The sequence below is a fragment of the Malaya genurostris genome, chromosome 2 (genome assembly GCF_030247185.1).
Source record: "Malaya genurostris strain Urasoe2022 chromosome 2, Malgen_1.1, whole genome shotgun sequence".
NCBI lineage: Eukaryota > Metazoa > Arthropoda > Insecta > Diptera > Culicidae > Malaya > Malaya genurostris.
This window is the reverse complement of record NC_080571.1, coordinates 185,550,207-185,577,110: the sequence shown is the minus strand read 5'-3', so window position 1 is coordinate 185,577,110 and position 26,904 is coordinate 185,550,207. Positions and strand designations below refer to the sequence as shown.

General features: G+C 34.0%; 1 long non-coding RNA gene across 1 annotated transcript in view; it reads right to left on the bottom strand.

The window, feature by feature from the left end:
- Window positions 1–26,087, bottom strand: part of LOC131432696 (uncharacterized) — a 39,074-nt gene extending 12,987 nt beyond the window's left edge. The window contains exon 1 of the long non-coding RNA XR_009229945.1: window positions 25,919–26,087. This is a non-coding gene — a long non-coding RNA (uncharacterized LOC131432696). The remainder of the gene's footprint in view (window positions 1–25,918) is intronic.
- Between the last annotated feature and the right edge of the window lie 817 nt (window positions 26,088–26,904).

The following is a 26,904-nucleotide window of genomic DNA, read 5'->3' as shown; positions in this document are numbered from 1 at the left end:
GGCAGTTCAATTTGAACCGCTAAGCAGACGTAAAGTTTCTGCTACTTACAGAACACTTTTTGTTTTGCAACGAAGTGCAATGTCTTTTCTTACCTATTGCGGAAGGGGTTTTCAAAGATATTACAACATTTGGTGGATATTTATTCAAAGTGCGCCAAAATAAAATCAATCCTAAAGTGGGCCAAAATACCTCTGTTACCCTATCATATACCATCCTCTATTTTTTCAAAACAAGACTACAAATAATCTGCATCTGAAAGTTCCATGAGCATGTGGTTGTAGACAATACTGTATACAAACCATTGTGTATCCACGTCGACCTACTGTTTCTGACATTTCCCATCGTTAGTTTTGCTATCAAAAGTCAGAATGAAACCACTAGTTAAATCTTTCGTTCAAACGAAACTACACAGTATGACATAGTAAAATATTATGAAATTTACAACTGACACAAATCCTCATATGAATCAATTTGACGTTCGAATTTGAATTATTTTTGACTCTCGAATAAGTCGGTTACAAAAAACGTTAATTTACACGATTTTTTCTAGGTGTAGTAGTTTAAATATCGCTTCAAATATCGTACAGCATCAGTGATTTCAGTTTTTTATCTGACGTCAATCTGTATGGAATCGAAATTTTCCCGGAAAATACAGTATAAGAAAACGGTTCGTCATGTACACTTATTAATAAGGGGTAAATACAGTTTATCAAAAAGTAGATATTGGTGTCAATTAGATTGTAGATTTATGATACGGAGATTTATGATATGGAGAAATATTTTTCTTTATTTTGGAATTCAAAAATTGTATGATAAAAATTCATTAGTTACAAATTTCAATTTTCTGTAGTTTTCTGACGAAATAAACCAAAATACATAAGTTCTAAGAAGTAGATCTGTAGAGGAAGTAAAAATGCGTAAATATGCATCAGCGTTGGAAATTTTCGTATATACTAGTTGTTTCATTCTGACTTTTAATAGCAAAACTAACGGTGGGAAATGTCAGAAACAGTAGGTCGACGTGGATACACAATGGTTTGTATACAGTATTGTCTACAACCATATGCTCATGGAACTTGGAGACAAGGATGGCTTTTATCGTATCAAAGAACGTTCAATCTTCACTCTTCACACGATTCAATCAGTGCCATCAAAGAGAAATGGAAAACATCGCAACAACAAACACCCGGCATGGCTCATTTAACATAGAATAAACACCAGTGCGAGAGCGAATTTCTTTCGATGACATTTCTGAGAATCAAAGGTTAGCACGCTGCTGTGGGGATCCTCTCTGAAGCAACAAACGGTCCCTCATTCTCGTTTCGCGATCCGATTCTGTATGGGCAGTGGATAATTGCGATAGAATCATTTTACTATTGCCGCTTATTCTTACTATGTGCATATAACTTTTGTATAAGTTATGTCTATGAAAATGTATGTGAATGCTCCACACAAGGGTTTTGAAATATTGCAACCTAGTATGAGAAACATCCAAGTTGAACCATCGATTCGATTTTCTGCGATAATTGTCAACTTGCGATCCTCTCTTGGGAAATTCCACACAGCAACGATCATTATCAGACTGTATGTTTTTTTATAGGCCGTGAAATACTCAGAGTATAAAGTGGAGCGAAGAAATGTAGAAAAATTCTCTCGCGGTTCATGTATTGAGAGACTCGAGTTTTTATAGCATCTTCTACCGGATTGAAAATGTTGTATACAATATAGATAGCAATATAGCAGCTTCTGTCAAATTTTCGGCAATCACCAACACTGCTTGGAGATGCAGATTATTTGAAGTCTTGTTTTCAAAAAATTATAGGATAGTATATGATACACTACCAACATTGGGGCCAAACCTAATGCGATATTTTTTAATATGGACAAGTCCAAAATCGCCATCTAGATTCTTAGAATAACTTAAAACATAAGTATTTAAATCCTACTTGACAGCACAGAAAGTCGTTATCTTAGATTTGAAAAGAGCTTAAAACATTAATTTTTAGCATCAATTCCTCATACCCGTAACAAAAGTACTTTTAGGAAACACCAATCTGTTGTGCACTTTACGTACGACCACTATTCAACGTCGCTTAAAAACAGGCGCTTGTCATTAACAGTAATCTCTATTTACCAACAATAGCGGAAATTGTCAAAAAAAACTTTTGCTATTAATGTTATTATAAATACTTCTTGAACGTACTTGACGATGATGTATTAGTAACTGAAGGTTCTAAATTCCCAAAATTTGCTTTAAAATTCTAGATAGTGTTTTGCCATTATTAGCCTATTTTCCAAATTGAATCTGATGACAGGAGAGTTTGAAAATTACATTTTTATTGTCAGCGTGATCGGTCGTGTTTGCAAGTTTTTCATTTGCGGACTTCTATGGTGAGGTACTACGCCACGGCAAGATGCAGAAATACTCATTGTTTCGTCCATTTCGTGATTATATCCCATAGAATAAATTTCGTTGATTGACGACATGGGACGTAAATTACTATGATTCCACTTCGGAATGTTTATCTTTGCACAGCACTAATTATGTCTAACTTTGATTTATTCAATCGATCCATAATGATAATTTTACTAAAACTACAATTGTTGTTACTAGACTACTTCAAGGCCTTAGTTTCATAGTACTGTTTATTGGTAATATGAGTATTGATGCAGGTAAGGTATAGGTAACCAGCGTACTATGTCACACAATTTGTCATGATATCATCCGTTTGATTTCTTTCGCACGGCGACGGTTTTGATCGTTGCTTACTCCTAGAATTTCATTTATTCATATTTTGGTTATACGCTTTTTTATGTGTGCGATGTGCTGATGCCGTGTTGATTCTTCGGTAACTAGCAAATCAATTAGCTGTTGATTCTTCGTAGATTTTTTATACCTAGTTAAAAGCACTTGTATCTCGGTGATTTGATGATGGATTTAACATCTTTAGTTTGATTCGAAAGCATTACTTCAGTATTGTAAACTTAAAAATGGTTTGCTTTTTCGTGTGCATATCGGAATCAGTAGAACGGTGGCTTGCAAATGGATTTAGTTACAAGTGCAGAAGTTGAAGTTCTTTCTCATTAAACGTGGTTAAACACAATGAATTATCTTTCCGCGTAAGCCCTTAGCTACTATTACTGAACCAAACAATAATCATGTGACCTAATAAAATGGTTAGAAATTTATGTGGTCTTATGAAGCATAATACTGGCATGAAAAAAGGTTGAAAATTGTAGTCATCCGGTCGGTGTGCAATGCGGCGCTGCCAAATATGTGTTTGTTTGTGTGGGTATTGAACGCATTGCAAATCGCTTTTAATTTTGGTTGGCACCGTGTAAGGCACAAAATCCATTATTTTATCACTACCTTCGGCACACGCAAAAAACATGCATATCCCATACGTCTGTATAATTGCACAGTTCAATTATTTCATCCAGTAAAGTGTTGGACGCACACCCTTCACCTAACTGTGATAGTTTTATGTAGCATACCTGTATCTCTCCGAAAGTCTCTGCCAATTTATAGAAATCGCGCAACATTTATACCAATTTAAAAAGACAATATTACGCAGAGAAATGGAGCATGTTTAAAATAACAATACATTTAGTAGAATCTTTAATATGATTTATGTTCATTTCAAGCTAGATATGAAGAAATAGGTTCAATTTATCTATGATATTATTTGTGTACTGATAGAACTAACTTTACTGTTTAAATGAACCGTAGCAGTCTTGTTTCTAATAAACAAGAGCATTTTTTCCCGAGAGAATAATCGTTCATTTTTTTATCTCCCGCGGATAAAGTTTTTTTACAAGTTTTATAAGTAACGTTTATCTGCTTCTTTACTTTGCTAGGGGATTTTCAATAATTCAAGCGTGTGTATCGATAATTGGGAATATTTTGAAAATTACATAACACATTTTTTGCAAAAAATATTTCATGCAGTATCTCTATTTTGACTGATGGAGCACCGAATCGTTGGATGCTATAAAATTTAAAAAAAAAGCTTGATTGTGGTATGTAAATAACTCGATCGTCTAGCGACAATACGGCTAAAAGTTTTGAAAAACAGTAAAATTTAAAAAATATATATAATTGGTAATTGAAAACAAATAAAAGTGGTGTCAAAAATTACTTTGTAAATTAGTTTGAAAGAAATCAATTTATCCCTAAAATCAAACAAAAATGTTTAGTTTCAACAATCCCAAGCGTAATTCACAAAACCTTTTAGTTGAAATAAATTTCTTCCAAATTAGTTATTTCAATAACTAATTTCAGGGAAATTTATTTCAACTAAAAAATTTTGTGAATTTAAAGCATTACAATTACTGACTTTAACTAGAGCTCGTTTCATTTAAAACTATTTGTTTTTAATTAGGTTTAGTATTAAATTGTTTGTCAAGAGATTGACAAAAACGCACAAGTAAAATATTTGTTATTTTTATCAAACTATTGATTGAAACAAACTAATCCACCGAGCAATATAAACGATCATGTTTTGTAGTTTCAAGTTGCAATAATTACAATATCAAACCAGATTTTCTTTTGTCACTATTTCAACAAAAATATTCGTTGGGTGAAACCCAAATTTGGTTATTTTGACGATTATTTTCTCTGCGTGTACAGAACAAAGAACAGACAGCTATAATATTACTGTAAATCGATCCATCCGAAATTCGCAGTGATTCTCCGATGTTGCCCTACCAGTGGCAAGGCTTAGATAATCCCAACGACGCACTAGGTGCAACAAATTAAATAACTACCGGTGCACGATGGGATTGCAGAAAACGTTGTACTTAAAGAGTAGGCTCAGAATAACCATAATTTTAAACGCTTCTAACTAGGTGATTTCAAGATGGATTGATTCTACCCGTTGGTTGTCAGAAATCGCTATTCTGTGACGACATAAGTCTGTTAGCCACAGGTAGAAACCTAAGAGTGATCTGCAGTCGCCTACAAAGAAATTTAAATATTTTCAGTGATTATCTGTCAAAATGGTAAATTAAACCAAATGCAGGAAAAACGCAATTAATTATTTTTCCTCATAAGCCAAGAGCTTCTTTTCTTAAACCAAACAATAATCACATTCTCATTCACATTCATTCTGGCTTGGAATTGACATGGTCTGATCAAGCTCAATACTTAGGTTCAACATATGACAAAAAAACTCACTTTCAAGGATCACATTGAAGGAATCCAGGCAAAGTGTAATAAATATATTAAATGTTTATATCCTCCTATAAACAGAAATTCTATGCTCTGTCTAAATAACAAATTGTTAATTTATAAACAAATTTTCAGACCAGCCATGCTTTATGCAATACCAATTTGGTCAAGTTGTTGTTCCACCAGGAAGAGGAAAAGGATTCAGAATAAAATTCTGAAAATGATTTTGAAGCGTCCTCCCTGGTTTAGTACAAATGAGTTACACAGACTCACAAATATAGAACCATTAGATGTAATGTCACATAATATTATAAGCAAATTCCGACAAAAATCGATGCAATCTTCAATTGAATCGATTCGCTCTCTGTATTAGTTAGCAAGTTAGTATATAAGTTCCTTTTCCCCATTACACAGTACAAGTAGGTTTAGAATTTTCCCTACACAAAAATCTCAGAATTGCGGAAGCAAATGATGTCCTCATGGTAACAACCAAATCATATATATAATAGGGCTGAAAAGTCTCCACTTGTGGCTGAACACCTAATTTAAATCTTAATAATTTAATTTTAACTCATATTCCAATAAATAGTTATTAAAAAAAAGATGGATTGATATTATTTCTCGATGAGTATTAGATTAGATTCCAAAATATTGTACATGTAACTAAGCTTGGGTTTCACGTAACGATTTATTTTATGGAAATAGTTACAAAAGAAAATTTGGTTTGGTTTAATGAATATTGTTGCTTCAAACAACAAAATTGGATATCTGATTTTTCTCAGTGGATTACTTTGTTTCAATAAATATTTTGTTGAAACTAACAAACATTTTACTTGTGTGTTCTTGTCAATTTCTAGACAAACAATTTCATAGTAAAATCAACTTGCAAAATCATCTTAAAATTAACTTATTTTAGTTGAAGGTAATATTTTTAATGCTTTAAATTTATAAACTTGGCAGTCAAAATAAATGATAAGATAACTTAGAAGTTACCGTTTCCGCCACCCTTACCGTTACCGTTTTCGCCACCCTGAGCTGTGGTAGACTAATACCACAAAACTGGGTTTGGTAAACGTACATCGAATAAATGATCTAAATCCTAGTTCCATCACGACCGGTATAATATATCCAAACAACTTTTCTATTCATCACACAGCAGACACTAGTCTTGTCGCTCTAATATACCTATTCTTCCGCTCAAGCACTGGGTAGGAGAGTATAATTATAATCAGCAACAGTTATAATGTGCCAGTTGCTGCCTGGCTATCGTCAGCAACAGACCCTATGAAGGCTATTTGATAGTCTGCCTTTTTCTACCAGAAGTAGATAGGTACGGGAAAATCAAACCATAATTTTTTTTACACAATTTATTAATTTTAGTTGGTAAATGGTAACGCGTATGCACGGATTGCATAAGAACGAAGGTTCGAGTCCTGTCTTTTCCAAAAAATCATCTTTTCTGTGAATTTCTCATTCTTTTGTCTTCTGCAGTATAGGTTTTCACTCAGTCATTGCAAAAATTATGGAATGGAATGTTATGCAGTTTCGAATCATTTTAGTAATCTACACTTACACCTGGATTTTAGTAATCAATACTAACCCCAAGAAAATTAATTAAACAGGTAAAATTTCACTTTTGAAACGCATAAGAAACTTTTCTGTTTATTCACGGTTGAAAGAAACAGCTCTGGTTTATAAGGATTCAACTGATACGGTTCATTTGAACAATATTGTTTGTTGTATCATCACACAAATTGAGACCACAGTTATTAAAAAAAGAGATGTATTGATATTATTTCTCGATGAGTATTAGATTAGATTCCAAAATATTGTACATGTAACTAAGCTTGGATTTCACGTAACGATTTATTTTATGGAAATAGTTACAAAAGAAAATTTGGTTTGGTTTAATGAATATTGTTGCTTGAAACAACAAAACTAGATATCTGATTTTTCTTAGTGGATTACTTTGTTTCAATAAATATTTTGATGAAACTAACAAACATTTTACTTGTGCTTTCTTGTCAATTTCTTGACAAACAATTTCATAGTAAAATCAACTTGCAAAATCACCTTAAAATTAACTAATTTTAGTTGAAGCTAATATTTTTAATGCTTTAAATTTATAAACTTCTCAGTCAAAATAAATGATAAGATAACATAGAAAGATGCGCATTTCATCTTTCGCTATTGTTTGTTAAAATCATTCAATTTGTTTTGTTTTTAAGAGTAAAACGATGTATTCTGAAATCATTTGAAGGCTTGTTTCTGGTACATATTTCTTTGATTTGTATATTTTTTAGTAATTTGAATTACATTCATAATATTCCAAATATGCACATAGCACAAACAAGCCCTGGTATATTACATTTGATAGTATCCAAAGATATGGTGCCCTTTCAGTTCGATCAAGACAGAGACAACCTGCATCAAAGATTTGTTGTAAAGACGTAAAGAAGCCATGTTAAGTTTTTGCAATGACTAAGTGAAAATCTATATTGGAGAAGCCAAATGAATAAGAAACTTACAGAAAAGATGATTTTTTGGAAAAAGATACGCTCAGAGACAGGACTGAAACATGCATTCTTATACAATCCGTGCATACAAGTTACCGTTTTCGCCACCCTGAACTGTGGTAGACTAATACCACAAAACTAGGTTTGGTAAACGTACATCGAATAAATGATCTAAATCCTAGTCCCATCACGACCGGTATAATATATCCAAACAACTTTTCTATTCATCACACAGCAGACACTAGTCTTGTCGCTCTATACCTATTCTTCCGCTCAAGCACTGGGTAGGAGAGTATAATTATAATCATCAACAGTTATAATGTGCCAGTTGCTGCCTGGCTATCGTCAGCAACAGCCCTATGAAGGCTATTTGATAGTCTGCCTTTTTCTACCAGTAGTAGATAGGTACGGGAAAATCAAACCATAATTTTTTTTTACAAAATTTATTAATTTTAGTTGGTAAATGGTAACGCGTATGCACGGATTGCATATGAACGCAGGTTTGAGTCCTGTATCTGAGCGTATCTTTTTCCAAAAAATCATCTTTTCTGTGAATTTCTCATTCTTTTGTCTTCTGCAGTATAGGTTTTCACTCAGTCATTGCAAAAATTATGGAACGGAATGTTATGCAGTTTCTAATCATTTTAGTAATCAACACTTACACTTGGATTTTAGTAATCAATACTTACCCCAAGAATTTTTTTTGTTTCAATTATAGAGGCTTTAACATCTTAGGTCATTCGCCTCTTCGGACCAGAAAATCTTTCTGACCCTATGTGCGGGGTTGGAAATCGAACCCAGGCGGGCTGCATGAAAGGCATCGACTATCCCATCACGCTATACCCGTCCCCCCGAAGAAAATTAAATAAACAGGTGAAATTTCACTTTTGAAACGCATAAGAAACTTTTCTGTTTATTCACGGTTGAAAGAAACAGCTCTGGTTTATAAGGATTCAACTGATACGGTTCATTTGAACAATATTGTTTGTTAATTAAGACAAATTAAGACCACAGATTAATTGAATCAATTTCATTCTTAACATAAACGTAAAGCAGAATTGAATCGACATAGATATTGGCAATAAAATCAACTCTACTCTCGTTGATGCGCAATAAATAGAAGATATATTTCAACAACAAAATCAGCTGGAACAATTATTTTCTCCATTTGCTGATTTCAACGCACTGATTCGAAAGGTATGTGGGTATTATGTTCACATGGGGGTACATGAAATTTCCGAAATCGAAAAAAAATTGTAATGCCAAAAGTCGAAGAATTTCATGGAACGTCCAGATTTTTTGTCATCTCGAAAACAAAATTTTTGGAAAAATCGAATTTCTGGGACTCCAAAAATCTAAACAATCCCAGAAAGTTGATTTTTAAAATAAACATTTTTTTAGATGACACTAAAATAATTTATATCACCACATCTCCGGAACCAACAGTCATAGAAATTTGATATTCCAACTTAATAAATGGCCTAACAAAAGCTTTCAAACGACTTAAGTTTTTTAAATTCACTTGAGCCATTTCCGAGAAACTTGCATGGTAATGAAACAACGCGTTTGCGTCGGTTACGTCACTTATATCACAATATCTCCGGAACTAGACGTGGCAGCCATTTAATCTTTGAACTTGATCAACGGGCAAACAGTAGCTAGAAATCGGTTCAGATATCTCTGATAAAACTGAGCGGTGAAAATATCTTCGAAAAGGGCACACACATACACACACAGACATTTTCCGATCTGGGTCGAATGGTATATAACACTCAAACTTCGAACTGAGTCGAATGGTATATAACGTCATGGGTCTCCGTAGGTAAAAATGTCGTCCACATGCAAAATTTGAGCTAAATCGGATATGGGTAATTTTTCAATGCACAATTTTCTCAAAAATGGCTGAACCGATAAAAAGCTTAGGCTCGTTTGAAAACTACTGTCGAGACATAGATTAAGTTCAAAGAACAAATGGCTGTGGCTTCTGGCTCCGGAGATATGATTGTATAATTGACGTAACCGACATATTAAAAAATTAATAGATACACATGCATACACACACAGACATTTTCCGATATCGTCGAGCTGAGTCGATTGGTATGGATGACTACAAAATGTATAGTCATCCATAGACAAAGCTGTAGATGACTATAAATTGTAATACTTAAATTCTTTTCAGAACCGGAAATCGGATCCGGATGAAATTTGGAGATTTTTCATTTGAATTTAAATTTGTTGAAATCGGTCTGGCTTTCTCTTAGAAAAGTGAAAAAAGAATTTGACATTGAAATTTTACACTAATCACCCTGTAATTCCGTAACCGGAAGTCGAATCGAAATAAAATTCTGGAACTTTATACATGACTATTGTACCTTTCATTTGAATCTAAGTTTGCGTGCATTGGTTCAGCCGTCTCTGAGAAAAGTTAGTACACTTATGTTTTTTTTTGCTCATATCACTCTATAATTCCAGAACCGGAAGTCGGATTCGTATAAATTTCAGGAACTTTGTTTGGGGCTACAAGAGCTTTTATTTAAACCTAAGTTCATTGTATTTGGTTATGCCATCTCAAAAAACAGTGAGTGCAAAAATGTTATAGACATACATAAATGTTATATACATACACAAACACACATATATACATATAGTCATTTTGCGTACTCGACCAACTGAGTCAAATAGTATATAACATTCGATCCTCAGGCCTATGAGAAAGGCAAAATATTTTAAATTATTAGAGAGACTTCTGCACAACCTGTAATGGACTCGTCTCGACATAATAACGACAATTTTTATTTCAGGTGAAAGTGGGCTTCGTCGCTCGAGTTATAAAATAAACGACACTTTAGTGCTCCATAATAGAAAACTGCCAAACAAAAATAAACCATCATTCTACTTTCCTATGTCGTGTTTGGTTTATCTCTTCCTTGTTTGGTTCCAGTGTAACCGGAGAAGTTTTAAAAGTTTGTGGAATTCACACAATTAATCAAATAGTACGTGCGATTATCGATATTCGTGAAACAATATTTATTGTCATTAAAATATAACATTCAGCTACCATATTTGTAGTGCCATGAGACGGAACAATAATCTTCATTAGTTGACTGGCGTCAATATAAACATCATTTGCATGCTTCAAACTAGCACATAGATGAGTTTTATGTGTCTATTGCACACGAAAATAAAGCATACATGCGTGTATTTCCGGAACAATTTGTAGCATACTTAATTGAAAGCAATTATCGCAATGCTGGACGGAATTACTTTTTGTCATTCAGAAGAGCCGAATAGTGGAATTTTTCACGATATAAAACACTGTTTGAAACATTTTTTTCGGACGAATTTCGCACAGCGAAAAGTGCACGAAGCTAATTAAATTATACTGATTTGCACTAAACTGGTGATTCTTACCTTTGATTTGCCAAGAAAGTAATCGTAATAGTTCTTTTGATAATATTTAGTCATTAGAACGGCTGACTTCGCATAATGTTGTTCATTGTTGTCCACTTTTCGTTTTCTTTTCACCAATGCAAACGACCAGAAGCTGTATGACGCATTCGTTCTTGTTTGAAGCGAAACTGGCTTTGCGAAAAAACCGCAACATATTTGCTCGCACTGCCGATTCATTCTTTTAATTTCTTTTTACGTGATTTAATTTGTAGCCTTTTCACAAACAGCCACAAAAATAACCAAATATAAGAGTTTGATGTCGATTATTTCATTTCGGATTTGCATACTTAATTGAAAGCAATTATCACAATGCTGGACGAGATTCATTTCTGGCATTCAGAAGAGCCGAATTGTGGATTTTTTTACGATATAAAACACTGGTCGGAACATTTTTCTCGAACGAATTTCGCACAGTCATGTACCATTCGACACAGGTTATCAAGTTCGTAAAATATCTGTGTGTGTGTATCTGCATGTGTGTGTGTGAGATAAAAATATGCACTTTTCTCTGAGCTGGCTGAACGGATTTTCACAAACTTAAACTCAAATGAAAGGTATAGCTGTCCCATAGATATTTTTTTAAATTTAGTATGAATCTGACTTCTGGTTCCATAATTACAAAGAAAAATGTGCGAAAACTTGCACAAAACATGCACTCACTTTTCCCCAAAGTGTAACACACGGAGGCGCAAATGAGAAGTACTATTATCCCATAAATATCCAATAAAATTGGTATTGATCTGCCTTCCGTTTCCAGAAAGACTTCCATTCGCAGCTCATTCGCAGTGACTCTACTTTCTTCCGGAACCAAGCTGTCTGATTGGTCAACCTCAGCTACTCTATCAGCAACGGCTCTTTCATGTGGACTAACAATGTTGAGTCCTAAATTGTGAGAACACACAAACTGCTGGCCTAGCGCATTTGCCTTCTCTACTGGTGTGATTAAAGGTATTCCTTCAGCTGCGTAATGGGGTGACATCAGAGGAGGAATAGGCTTCGGTTTTTTCTTAAGCACCTTCGTTAAGGACCAGAAGGGCTTTAAACGTGGGAGAATTTCTCGAAGCTTTTCCTGGAAGTTCCTGTTGCGAAGCTCAGATATCCTTTCCTGGATTATCCTAGTTAAGTTGTTATAAGAAGTCTTCTTATCTAGGATGCCAGTTCGTTGATACTGCCTCCGGTAGATATTTCGAAGTCGGATGAGTTTCTTGGTGACACTGTCGATTTGAAAAGAGGAACTCGGCATATGTTGTACTGGAACCGTCCTATCACGAGCGACTGTGATTGAAAGCTGGAAGGAAGATAGGGTCGCATCGATTTCCATCGGGGAATCTAGTGGCAAATCGATATTAATAAGTTGGTCGGCGATTTGTTGAAATTGGACCCAATCGGAGTGATAATAGTTCCTCCGAGGTTGAATAGGCACTGTTTCTGGTGAAGATCCCAACGTCAATATTACTAGAAAGTGGTCGGTAGATAGCTCTTTGAAGACAACCGGAGAGCTGTCTATGGCGATGTTGCTGATAAATAAATCCAAAGTGGAATGAACTCCTGATCTGGAAAGTCGCGTTGGTTGATCCGGAGCGAGAATGTTGTACTGTCCAGCTTCGTAATCTTCGGCAAGTACGAATCCGTTTCGATTCTGTCTTTTTTTCCCCACAGCTCATGCCGTGTGTTCAGGTCCCCAGCAATGATGGATTTGTTCTGTCGTCGAGTGAGCATAGCTAGATCTCGCTTCAATGATGCACATGTACCATCTCGAAGATTGGTTTGTTTGGGGCAGTACGCTGCAATGATGATGATGGGTACCATCGTCGTTGTAATCTAAATTCCGATGGCATCTATAAGTTGCAGTTATCCCTCTTCGGTGGGAGCTGTGGGAAATTAATTTCATCCTTCTGTGGAACATTCTTGCGCGTTGATTGTTTACGGGACGCCTGTTGTCGAATTTTCGTGAACTCAGCACGTTTGGGACACCATTTGCTGTGATCACCATCACAGTTCACACATTTTACAGCGATGTCATCTAGTAGGCAATCGTTGGTATTATGTGATTCGGCACATTTCCCGCGCCGACTTTTCATGTGGCAATTCCTCGCTCCATGGCCATAGTTCAAACAGTTCGTGCACTGTGTGACATCCCGATGTACCGGTTTATGTTTTTGCCATTCGATGATTATGTGGAATAACGATTTAATCGTTTTAAGTTGACTCATGGTAATAGAGCCCTTCTCCAGATGAACCAATTAGAGTTGATCTCGATACTTTTTGTCCGTGTTATGTCACTTTATTTTAAACACCATCAAAGGCTTTAGTCCAGCCTCCGACAGTGCCTGCTTTAGTTCGGCTTCGATCATGTCGGGTAGTCCTCGAAGTACAACCTTCAAAGGTTTATTGGCGGCAATATCGTGTGTGAAGTATTCCGCTTTTGTCTGCTTCAGGTACAATTCCACTCCTTTCTAGTGGTTCAAAGCCGGAACAGTTATTTTGTAGCCTTCAGTACATAAACGGATTGTTGCCTGTAGTCCTTTGCTGATCAGTGTGTTGAAATCCGATCCAAGAGTTGGTGGGAAACCCTTCAGGTAGAAAGGCGGCATTTTTTCCTTCTTCTGCAGTTCCTCTTCGACATCAACTGGCAGATCAGCGTATTGGTTGTCGTTTACCTGTACATCACTTGGCTTCAGACGCTTAGCATCCTTTGGATCCTTATCGGATCTATGGCGCGTTTTACCCATACTTTAGGTAGGTAGAAGGCTGCGAATAAAAGATAAAACAAAATCGAAATTAGTCGTAGTAGGTTATTCGTCTATCCACATCGAGTGTTAGATGACGAATGATCGATTTTCGACCACGGTTCCTCTTTCATAAACAGTCAGTTGAAGATATGTGCCTGACTACCTCAAAATCGTCGTCCTTGCGCGAAAACCCAATCAAAAGTAAAGAGTTTTCCGCGTTGTTTTAAAATTTTCAGAAAACCTAATTTTTTGGTTATTTGTGGTTATCTCACACTGTTCATAATATTATCCTAAATTCCTGATCATATTTTTGATAAAATAGTGAAAGAACTATGATGCTGCCATTAATACAAGTCGAGATATTCACGATTAAGTTCTGCCCATTCTTCCATATGGCTAATTTTGAAAAGGCGCCCCATAGTAAAGTAAGTCGTATTCACGACAATATTTTCTAGCTCGAGCCCAAAATTTTAAATATGTAGGTCAAAATAATTGCTGACCATACGAACCGATTTCGGATATACCTGGTCCCTTGAAATATTTGCTCCAAAACAGAATACACAAACTTTTCTCCGCGACGGCTCATCCGATTTTCAGAAACAAAAATAAAAGATAATGCCCATATGAAATAGTAATGTGTGTTTCAAATTTCAAGCCGTGATTTTCAGAGATGCTGTTAAAAATTGAAAAAAATCTACTAATTTTGGTTCGAAATATTCCGATTATTAGGCCTTGCGTGTTTCCTGTTTCTATTCAATGAGCAGTTTTTGTCGTGAATGCGACTTACTTCACTATGGGGCACTTTTGCAAAAATTGTTCTGTATAAGAATAGGTATAGAACTTAATCTCGAATATGATGATTATGACGATGATGGTCCCACCTCATACCCCTACAAAGGTGTGAGAAGATCGAGAAATCTAAACGATAATTAATATTTTATGCACATATACTTACAAGTAAACAAAACAAAACGATCTGATTAATCAAGCAGGTAACTGGCAACAAAATAACATTCCAATATTTCGGATTAACTATCCAGTGTTAATCAGGAAAATTTCCAACCCGGGAAGAACTCCCATCAGGAAACGAACTCGATATCTTTACCAGGATCAGATACTAATCCTCCTGGCCCTTCCCACCGGACCTGTTCATCGATACACATATCCGCTACGATTGAGTAACGAGACTGCGGATGAGCAGAGCCAAGCCCAATTCCATCAACAATTGTCTATCCCAATTAGTTTCCTGAATCTAATCCTCAAATTACTAATCAAACCTTGCGATCAAGGTCAAAAGTCAAACTTAACACACTGAATACTAAGGCTCTTCGGCCAGTCCTGCTCGCTTTTCAAATAGTCTCTACCTATTTTGCGCGCGAGGCTCAAACGTTTATAGACTGCTCATTATTTTTAACTCTCGAATAAAAAAAAAGAAATCCATCATAATTATCATACCGAACACAGTAAACTAATACGTCTCAAAATAATATATATAAACAAAAAGAAAATACAATCTTCGTAACGCAGAAAAAAAATCTAAAAAACTGAATATCTGCTTACAAAACGGACTTTATGTGTGAAATACATAACTCCACCAATGTCGTTGCGTGCTTAATTTGTCTTAGGATCGAATTGAAAAAACTTATTCCCTCGAACTATAATGAGTTTTCCGATCTAGCTTACAAAAAGCTTGGTGTTCTAGTATCAGATGCGTTTCTAGTATTGTACTTATGCAAATCAGTTCCTCTTTCAATTCGATCACACAAATATCATGGCTAAGTAGTAAATTCTCTGTTTCACTGAAAGCCATTGTAATGTGTTCAGTAGAAAATTTGAGGAAAATTTAAAATTAATCGCATTATTTTATTTTGCAGTCGCTGTAATCTCAATATTTGTATGTTATAAATAAGAAACAGAATGAATGGGCAGAAATCAATGTGTGGTGAAATGACTGTTTTATACAGTAGAATCTTACTATGGACTTTTCATCAATTATGACTTCATGATACTTCATTTTTATAGCGCGATCAATAGTTTCACCATCAATTTCAACATTAGCGTCATGATGGGTGTTAACAGAAGAAATAACCATATATTTAGTTTTTGAGACATTTACTTTCAGTTGCATAAATTTTAACCATCAAATCAGCAAACGCAGATCGTCGTTTAACTGTACCACAGCTTCTTTGAAATCTTTTGCTGTAATGAACAGAACAGTATCGTCAGCAAACAAAGGGTATAGCCGGGTTTTCATACAAAAACTGCCCCCAAATAGAACAAAAATTTATATACGCTGTTTGAAAGGGTTGGAGATGATTTTCCCAAAATTTTATCCCTTTAACTGCCATTTTGGTGGAGTTAGGGTGGTTCTTCTGATTTTCATTTTATTTATTTTTTTCAAAAACCTCTTTGGCAAAAAAAATGAAAAAATTAGGAATATTTTTGAAATTATGGGAAACCTCTCTGATTTTTTTCAGAATTTTTCAAAATATATTTCATGTGAAATAAATGTTCAACATTTTCGAATTTTTTTTAACCGCACTTACAATTTTGGTGCCCCTCTAGATTTTACATCAAAAATAAATCATATATGAATACAAGAGCGGTTTTCCATAATTCCTAAAATATTTCTGATTTTTTCAATTTTTTTGCTAAAGAGGTTTTTGAAAAAAGTAAATAAAATGTAAATCAGAAGAACCACCCTAACTCCACCAATATGACAGTTGAAGGGTTAAAATTTTGGGAAAGTCATCTCCAATATAAACCCTTTCAAACAGCGTTTATCAATTTTTGTTCTGTTTGATAAACAGCGTTTATCATTTTTTGTTCTGTAGTTTTTGTATGAAAACCCGGCTATACCCTTTATATCGCAGTAATGTAAGACTCGCTTCATGTCATTAATATACATAATAAATAAAATAGGATCTAACACACTTTCCCGAGGCACACCAAGTGAATTACCGAGGGAACTAGACACTACATTGTTAAAAACAATCTTTTGAGGTCTACCATATAAATAGTTTACAAACAATTCATGTGCCATTCCCCGATGCCAAAGGTAAAGGTAATAAAGGTGTAAAATTTGTTTCAAAGGCTCGCTTCAGATCCAAGAACACTGCAAAAATACTCTTTTTAGCTTCGACTTTCTCCTTCCATTTTTTCAAAACTAGGTGCCAAGCGGTTTCACGAGAGTGACCCTTTCTATATCCCGATTGCTCCAGTATTAGCAAACTGTTAGAGTTAAAAAAGTTAATCAGCTGATCTTTAACAATAAGTTATAGAAGTTTTACCAGTGTGTGAAACATGTTAATGGGGTGGTACTCCTTAGCTTTACCCGTTCCAGTAATCTTGGGGATAGGAACCACCAGAGATTATTTCCAAATTTTTGGCTCGTGTCCCATGTACAACGATTCGATTACCAAATCCAGAAGATCGTGTCGATGAAATGAAAGAAATCCAAATCAAAAGTGATTGGTTGAAATTCATCAAGTCTTCAAAAGTTGTTCAACGGTTTTATTTCAACAGGTTCACTTACCAATTCAATACTTTGATTAATCTGTTGAACACTATTTATGAAAAAACTGTTGAACTTTTCTGATATGATTTGTTTTGCATGGCCTTCTATACCGTTAAATGTTATGGTTTTCGATGCACTATGTAAAGGCTTGATAAGCTGATTGAGAATTTTCCATAACTCTCTGCTGCTTTGTGTATTTTGATCGATCTTACTCTTTATTTATTCATATCTAATCTTCTTCAGGACCTGTGCTTGTGTATATCTACTCCAATAACTATCATTGTTAGTTCTACAGAACTTCATGTACTGCTTATCCCTTTCCCGTTTTAACCGTAAGAGGTCTATTGAGTACCGTCTTGTTGAGCTGTTCCAACCAACGTACTTATCCGTTGTTAATTTATTTGTACACGTCTTCAACACGTCGCACAGTGGTTCGAATCAATAAAAACGTGGACATAAATCAGTAGCTGCCAAACCGTTCTTTTAATGCATATAGTTGCTTTCAAGAAATTATTTACAAATACATACCGCGTAATTTGATCCTATCAATAATTGTTCATGGCCTACTTTGACAAAAAATGTAACCATAACTTTTGTTTTCTGAAGAGATAGAAATTTTTTTTCTTCTACAAAGTTTTAGTACTATTAAAAATAATTTACTTTGTCAAATATACCAAAAGTCTAGGTCGCACCGTTTCGGATATACAAAGCGTTTTTATGGCAACCCCCTTAAAATCAGTTTTTTATTTATAACTTGTTTCGAGTTAGTTTTTTATGCATACTTTCTTTGGAATAATTGAAGAAAATAAAAAATCCCATATTTTTGTTGAAGATAGTGCATAGGTTTCTTATTTCCTGGCAAAGTTATACAACATTTTACCTTTTTTTCACCTATCATAAGACCTTACACAGAAGCGAAATATGCAACTTTATGCAGCTGATTTTTACAAAATTTGTAGGAAAAGATGTGCCCAATATCATAAAAAAAAATCTAAGTGGAACTCGGTGGAACTTTTTTTTAGGTCTTTTCAAAGTTAGTTTTAATTACTGAATTATGGCAACCCCCTTAAAACTAGTTTTCTAGTCATAACTTGTTTCGTGTTATTTTTTTATGCATACTTCGTTTGGAATAATTGTAGTAAATATAAAATTTCATAATTTTGTAGAAACTAATGCATAAGTTTATTCTTTTCTGGAAAATTTATGCATAATTTTATTTCTTACCTAGAAAACCTTGTGCCGAAGCGAAATATGTAACTTAATGCAGCAAACTTTTATAATACTTATAGGAGAACATGTACCTTATCCAATTTATTTTCCAATGAGAATATCTTGAGTACTCTTCGTGTGACTCATTTTCACTATGGCCATGCTGAAACCATGAATGGTTAAGAAACAGAGGGCGTCACGCGTCTGCTATTTCTGTAACTCACTTTTGCAGTCGCCCGATCAACATCTCGTCTTAAAAATCGTGTTGCTTTGCGATAACTCAATTTATTTACACGTTTAAACATGAAATCTCTTCGTAAAGGTTTGTACTTTAACAATACTTTAGCATATTTTGTCTAGAAAACATTTTTCCATTTTTGAAATATGTGTTGAAGTTTTGATAATTTTTCGGATTTTCAATAATTAAAACTAAATTTGAAAAGGCCTAAAATTGCATCTAGTTCCACTTAGATTTATTCTAATATTGTCAATTGTAAAAAGTAACAAAAAATTCAATTGTAAAAAGTAACAAAGTAATAATCCATGGAGTATTTCGCACAAAGCTTTTTTTCAACAGCCTGTAAAATATAACAAAGATACAAAAATTCTTCCAAGGCATGAATGTACGGTTTTTTCTTAGGTTTCAAATAAGCCATTCCATAAAACAACCTTTATAGTTTATTGAATGAAAAAGATAAAAATTAATAAACAAATAAAAAAAATCCAAACTTGGGCACGAGGAAAAACAGCCGTGAAAAAACGATGACAAATTTTTTTCGACTCCTAGAAGCGTCTGACCCACTGATTTCGAATATTTATTACAAACCTATCAAAACTGGAAAGAAATTGTCACTGAAAGCAATTGATATGCTAGAACTTACAACAGAACAAGAAATTAGCGATACGGAAAACTCGGACGATAGCGTGACTGATACTGATTGATCGAATGCAATGCGACTAAGTGACATATTGTAATGATTTATTAGGTAACATCAACTATCTAGTTGATTGATTAGGTTGTGAAAAGTATTGGGAAAACTTAAATGAGTAACTTTGCTAACTTTGAAGTAGATACTTAGGTAATAGAGATAAATTCTACGTAGGTAAATCCAAAAAAACTGTTCTTGAAATAAAGCGAATATCTCAAAAAATATTTTTTTTACATTATTCATATCTTCAGCAAAAATACTTGAAATGTTTTTTTCTTTGAAATGAGATAGAAAAAAAAATTTTTTCGTCAAAAACAAAATTATTTTTTTTTCGAAATCGGTACTACCCCCTTAACAAAAATTAAGGTGCTACTTTCAAAAGAAGCGTTATATAATTTTGTAAAACTTCTTCGAAGACACGTTAGCTCTTAAAAATCAGTGAAAGGTACAGACTTGTGACTGCTTTTTCCAGTTTTGCACCACTGTGCGCCCTCTGTTTCTTAACCATTTATGGTTTCAGCATGGCCATAGTGTAAATGAGTCACACGAATATTACTCTAGAAATTCTCATTGGAAAATAAATTTGATAAGGTACATGTTCTCCTATAAGTATTATAAAAGTTTGCTGCATTAAGTTGCATATTTCGCTTCGGCACAAGGTTTTCTAGGTAAGAAGTAAAATTATCCATAAATTTTCCAGAAAAGAATAAACTTATGCATTAGTTTCTACAAAATTATGAAATTTTATATTTACTACAATTATTCCAAACGAAGTATGCATAAAAAAATAACACGAAACAAGTTATGACTAGAAAACTAGTTTTAAGGGGGTTGCCATAATTCAGTAATTAAAACTAACTTTGAAAAGACCTAAAAAAAAAGTTCCACCGAGTTCCACTTAGATTTTTTTTTATGATATTGGGCACATCTTTTCCTACAAATTTTGTAAAAATCAGCTGCATAAAGTTGCATATTTCGCTTCTGTGTAAGGTCTTATGATAGGTGAAAAAAAGGTAAAATGTTGTATAACTTTGCCAGGAAATAAGAAACCTATGCACTATCTTCAACAAAAATATGGGATTTTTTATTTTCTTCAATTATTCCAAAGAAAGTATGCATAAAAAACTAACTCGAAACAAGTTATAAATAAAAAACTGATTTTAAGGGGGTTGCCATAAAAACGCTTTGTATATCCGAAACGGTGCGACCTAGACTTTTGGTATATTTGACAAAGTAAATTATTTTTAATAGTTCTAAAACTTTGTAGAAGAAAAAAAATTTCTATCTCTTCAGAAAAAAAAGTTATGGTTACATTTTTTGTCAAAGTAGGCCATGAACAATTATTGATAGGATCAAATTACGCGGTATATATTTGTAAATAATTTCTTGAAAGCAACTATATGCATTAAAAGAACGGTTTGGCAGCTACTGATTTATGTCCACGTTTTTATTGATTCGAACCACTGTGCGTCGGTCAGAATAGATGCCTTGCGATCCAAATTTCTAGTCAACTGTGTACAACCCAAGCTTCTTGATACAAGTCGAAATATAATTTGTTTAGAATATTTATTCTAACACTTGATTTTCTTATTTCTGTGGGTACTCGTTACGGAAGTTGCAATTGTCTCATGATCTGAAATCTATGAAAAAATGTGGCTTCCGCATTTGAATAAACACTGTCTAAATTGAAATACACATGATCTGTCAATGTTCTACTGCATCTCGAAATTATTGTAAATTTATTCACAGTTTTCTTCAAATCGAAGAGTTCTGCTAACTGTTTCAATTGATTTGAACTTTGATCACTGAGCCAATCAATATTGAAATATCCAGTAATAATATTTAGTTTGCCAAAATCGACGAAGTCCTTCCCCCAGTTTTCTAAAAGTGGGTAGGTTATGTCAAAGACATAACTGAATAACGTGAATACGAATAATACACTTCTGAACATCTAAATTTGTTCTCATATATCCACCAACTAACAAGGTCTGTCAACAAGATGAATTTACCAGTAAGTTTTATAATAATGTGTACTTCGTTTCGCCATCGCATGTGTAAAAATACTCATAAAATAGAAAATGTTTACTAATCGCACTGTAATACCGGAACTGGAAGTCAGATCTGGATCAACTTTTCAGAGACATTTTGAAGAATTTTAAGGCCTTTCAATTGCATCTAAGTTTGTAAAAGTCGGTTAAGAAATTTTCGAGATAGTTGAATGCGCATTTTTTCATAGATTTGCACCTATAGCCTTGGAATTCCGGAACCGGAAGTCGGAGAAGGATAAAACTCAATAGCGATCTATGGGACCATAAGACCTTTCGTTTGAATCCAAGTTTGTGAAAATCTGTCACGCCATCTCTAAGAAAAGTGAGTGACATTTTTATTCCCTTTTTTGCATATCACCCTTTAATTCCGGAACCGGAAGTCGGTTCGCCTGCAGAAGTACACACGGTAACGAATTACAATAATTTACATTGAAGGAAATATCAAAAAAATTCTTCAATAATTGATTTACTGATTTTTAAAGTCAGCTGCACTGGCTAGAATAAAATAATCAAAGTCCAAATGAGCGCACGACCTGAGCGTTTCACGCTTTAAGGTGACCATGGAAGCCAGTCACAAACGGCAACCATGAAACTGCCTACCCTCCCACTCCACCATCCTTTATTTTGTCCGACTCTTGATGTAAACGTAGGGGTACATATGTTACGTGGAATTGCTACTGCAATTTAGTCACATAATCATTCGTCGTATTGATATATGTTTACGACAAACTATCAACTCTGAAGAATGATTTGTGCAAAAAAATTTCGAACCTTCATTGGAAGTTTCTTCTTAGAATGTTATTATTTTGCACTCACCTCAAGATTTCAACTGCTTTTTATATCACTGTGGAATAAGTAAGCTTTATGTAGCACTTTTGGGTTGTTCTTCACAGGTAAACTTAAACTTTTTAGCGTGGATTTTTGGAAAATTTCAAAACCAGAACTGTGCGTTATTCAAAGGTTTTATAATAAATTGTTTGGATCAGAGGATGAGTTTACCTGTGAAGAACAACTCAAAAGTGTTGCATAAATCTTACTTATTCCACAGTGCTATAAAAAGTAGTTGAAATCTTGAGGTGAGTGGAAAATAATAACATTCTAAGGAGAAACTTCCAATGAAGGTCCGAAAAATTTTTGCACAAATCATTCTTCAGAGTTGATAGTTTATCGTAAACATATATCAATACGACGAATGATTATGTTACCAAATTGCAGTAGCAATTCCACGCAACATATCTACCCCTACGTTTACATCAAGAGCCGGACAAGGTAGACACATTAGTGAATGTTGTTTAAGACGGTCAATTTAGTCATTCAATTTATGTATAATCAAAATGCTCTTACAATTGATTTTCTCGACTGTAGCAAAATTGTTCATACTTTGCAGCAGATCAAAACCTTTGGCATGGTGACAATACACATAGCTGATTCTAACGATGTATCTTTTTGTAAAAGAATTGAATAATTTCCAAAGAAGACCTTTATATATGGAATTACAACTATGGCTTGTGAGATGTTCATTAAAATATCTACTTTGTGAAGTGCATATCATATCGGTATATAAATAAATAATTCGATATCATTTCTCGTGAGTTTTTTAAGGAATTATAGATATTCACGTTTAGCGAGTAGATATCAATAATTTATATTTTACAATTCTTGAATAAGGTTTGTGGATATTCTTTCAAACTGCTATTTACGAGACGGCTTTGACAAGTAAGGTATTGAAATTAATTTCATATGAATTCCCAGCTTAGATTTAAGGACTCTAGATGGCTAAAACGTAACAATTATGCAAGTGACGCATTGAAAGTTTGTAAACTTTACAAAATCAATCAACTTTTACGTGCGATTATCGGATGTTACATTACTCTCTCGCCTTGTTCAAGAATACCACAGTAATATTGTTGAGAATAAAAGTCACATGAGAAAGGCATCATCGAATTACTAGGTGGATTAAAACAGGTTTTTTTGCATTATCGCTCTATATGACAGGTTGCAGTTTCATACACACTCCCTGTATTTCCGGAACCGGAAGTCAGATCTGGATGAAATTCTTTATTAATGTATGGAAACATAATACTTTTCATTTGAATCTTAGTTTGTGAAGGTCGGTCTAGCAGTTTCTAGCAGAGAAATTGAAGTGAATTCTGGTTTGGAGCACACGATATTTTTTACGGCACTTCCGGAACCGGTAACAATGATCCGGTATACTAGAAATCCATGTATTTGGTCATCAGTTGATCATACCTGTCGAATTATTATATGGGTTATATGGGATCTAAAAACATTTTACAAGAAACGAGTGCTCCTTTGTCGTGAATACGATTTACCTTTTCAAAATTTACCCTGTACAAGAATGGGCAGAACTTTATCGCAAATGATGTACTTAACCCAATAACATATTTTTTTCTTCAAGATATCGGAAATATGATCACGAATTTTTAATTAAATGTTCAACAGCTTGAGATAACCATAAATAACTAGAAAACAGAGTTTTCTAAAATTTTTGGAAATAATAAGGAAATTTCATCACACTTGTTTACTTTTTCGCACCCGTACGACGGTTCTAAGGTAGTCAAGTACATATCAGCTCAAATTATCTACTGAATGAGTACGAAAGATAAACTTAGTTTAAAAATCGTTCATTTCTTCTAGTGCTTCAAACGGAACTGGATGTCGAGGTGAGGTTCTCATTTGGACTTCGGTCGTCAGGTGGAGCAGTCGAAAATGAAAACAAACCTTTTGCATGGTATGAAGCCTCAAACGCTCAGGTTACAATGAAAAAGAAGATCGATTGCATCATCCTGCTGCTGATCGTTAGTATTGGAGCAAAATACAACGAAGAATGAACAACATTGCAAATTAGCCTTTTTAATGACTCCAAATGTTATCAACAGAACTATGAAGACTGCTTCCTTGCAAATCGGAAATTAAAACCACCAGTGTAATGCAAATCTAGGATAATTTGATTAGCTTTGTGAAATTTTCGCAGTGCAAAGCTCGCAACAGTGTTTAATATCGTTTATATCCAATCAGTGTTTAATATCTTCTAGAATCACATAACTTGGCCCTTCTGAATTCCAGAAATTACTCCCGTACGGCCTTTTGATAGTTTCTTTCAGTGAAATATTCAAATTCAAAATAAAGTAATCTACATCAAAATTTTGTATGTTGTTATTTAGAACCATAATTTTATACCCAAAGAATCATGCGAAATTTTACATCACTATACTGTATACGACCAATTTTTCAGCCAGTTAGAATTCGTAGAGAACTTTCTGCTGATTTCCCATATAAAATGCACCGACTCAGAGTAGATTCGAACTCATCTCGTCACTCTCCATCACGGATACTTTCATGAAATGTTCTTTTGAGAACCACCATTATTTTATCATGAAGAACTATACTGGTTGTTTCGTAATATTTAATTGTATGACAGAATGTTTAATGTAACTAATCTGATTTTAGTTTAGATGTATCGTTTCAAATTCTAGTAGTGAAAAAGGAGAAAGTTTGCACAATTCACACAATCGATCAACTAATTGACATTCGGAAGTATAAAGAGAGAGTATCAGTTTTATTCGTATTCACGACATCCATTTATGTCTCTGACATTACACACCCGTACTTTTTTAGTTCATTCAGTAGTCGGATCCATACATCAATAGCAGACTATCGAACTGTAAGGCCTTTAATTTGATTCTGAGTTGTAAAAAATCGGTTGAGCGGTCTCTACAAATTTCGCAGTTCGAATGCATCGAATTTTTAATTTATTTTATACATTTTTTTAGACATTTTGTACGTTACTTCCGAACCGTAAGTTCGATTCGGGTGAAATTCAATAACAGACTACGGTGCTGAAGACCCATCTTAGTTTGTGAAAATCGGTTCAGCCATTTTCGAGGAATTCGAGTACACTTTTTGGCTACACACATACACACAGACATTTTGAGTACTCGGCGAATACTGAGTCGAATGGTACATGAAACTCAGTCCTCCGGGTCTTGGATCAAAAGTCTGTGATTGCATAGCCTTTCTGTACGAGAAAGGCAGCAACTTATTATTTTGCTTTGATCTTATGAATATTTTGTACAATCATATTTCAAATATTCAACGAACGACATAATCTTCGTAAATTTTATAGTGCTACTAAGTTGGTATTAAACCTCTATTCCATATCATGTATCGTCGACATAAATGGCACAATCGAGTTTTGCACAAGTATCATGGTAAGGAATTGTCGCTTTTGTTTCAGGCTATTGAAACTTAATACGCACTTGAATTATTGTGTAATGCCTGCATAATTCCGGCATATATCACTGGGAAGTTAATTTGCCACCTACCTTATTTTAAACACAAATTTACGTATTTTTACATGCGCAAATGCAATATATACACAATTAAAATTTTAACATACGTTATGAACCAAGCCCGAAATATAGTACACGTGTTCACGGAACCAACAGAAAGCAGCTAACGTAAGGAATGATCATACTGCCGGATGACACTACAAGAAATCCATTTTGAACTAAAATGTTCTTCTATATTGCACACTACTTTTATAGGCTACCTGTGCACGTGTTAATGGTTTAAACAAACAAGGCTGTAAAACACAATTGGAATACACACATGCCGGTTCACTTTTGAGGAACTCATTTCCTACGACTGTCATAGTAATTGCTACCATATTTTGTATTTCTTTCAGGGCGCATATCTGAACATACATGCTAGAAACACAATGGGTGTGTGACACTGAATCTAAGCTAAAACCAGTAATATATTGGTTTGTTCTTTAAGTTACTCTGCTAGATATTTCACAAAATAGTATTTTTTGTGTTATGCCGTCTAATTGTCTTCAAATTTTATTAACAACGACGTACACACAAATAATCAATATTCAATATAACAAATATTCCGTATAGCAACTCCGGCTAAATTAAATAAAAAAAATTTACTAAATTTTGGCTCAAAGGTGTACTGAACCGATTGTTTGGCCTATCTTGCGTAGAAAAGCTATGCAGTTACTGTGAAAACACGACACTGTCATCCACCATTCGAATCAGTTTGTCAGGATTGCAAAGTGTTTATGTGTATTGTGTATGGCTGTGTGTGTAACAAATAATATATATATATATATATATATATATATATATATATATATATATATATATATATATATATATATATATATATATATATATATTATATATATATATATATATATATATATATATATATATATATATATATATATATATATATATATATATATATATATATATATATATATATATATATATATATATATATATATATATATATATATATA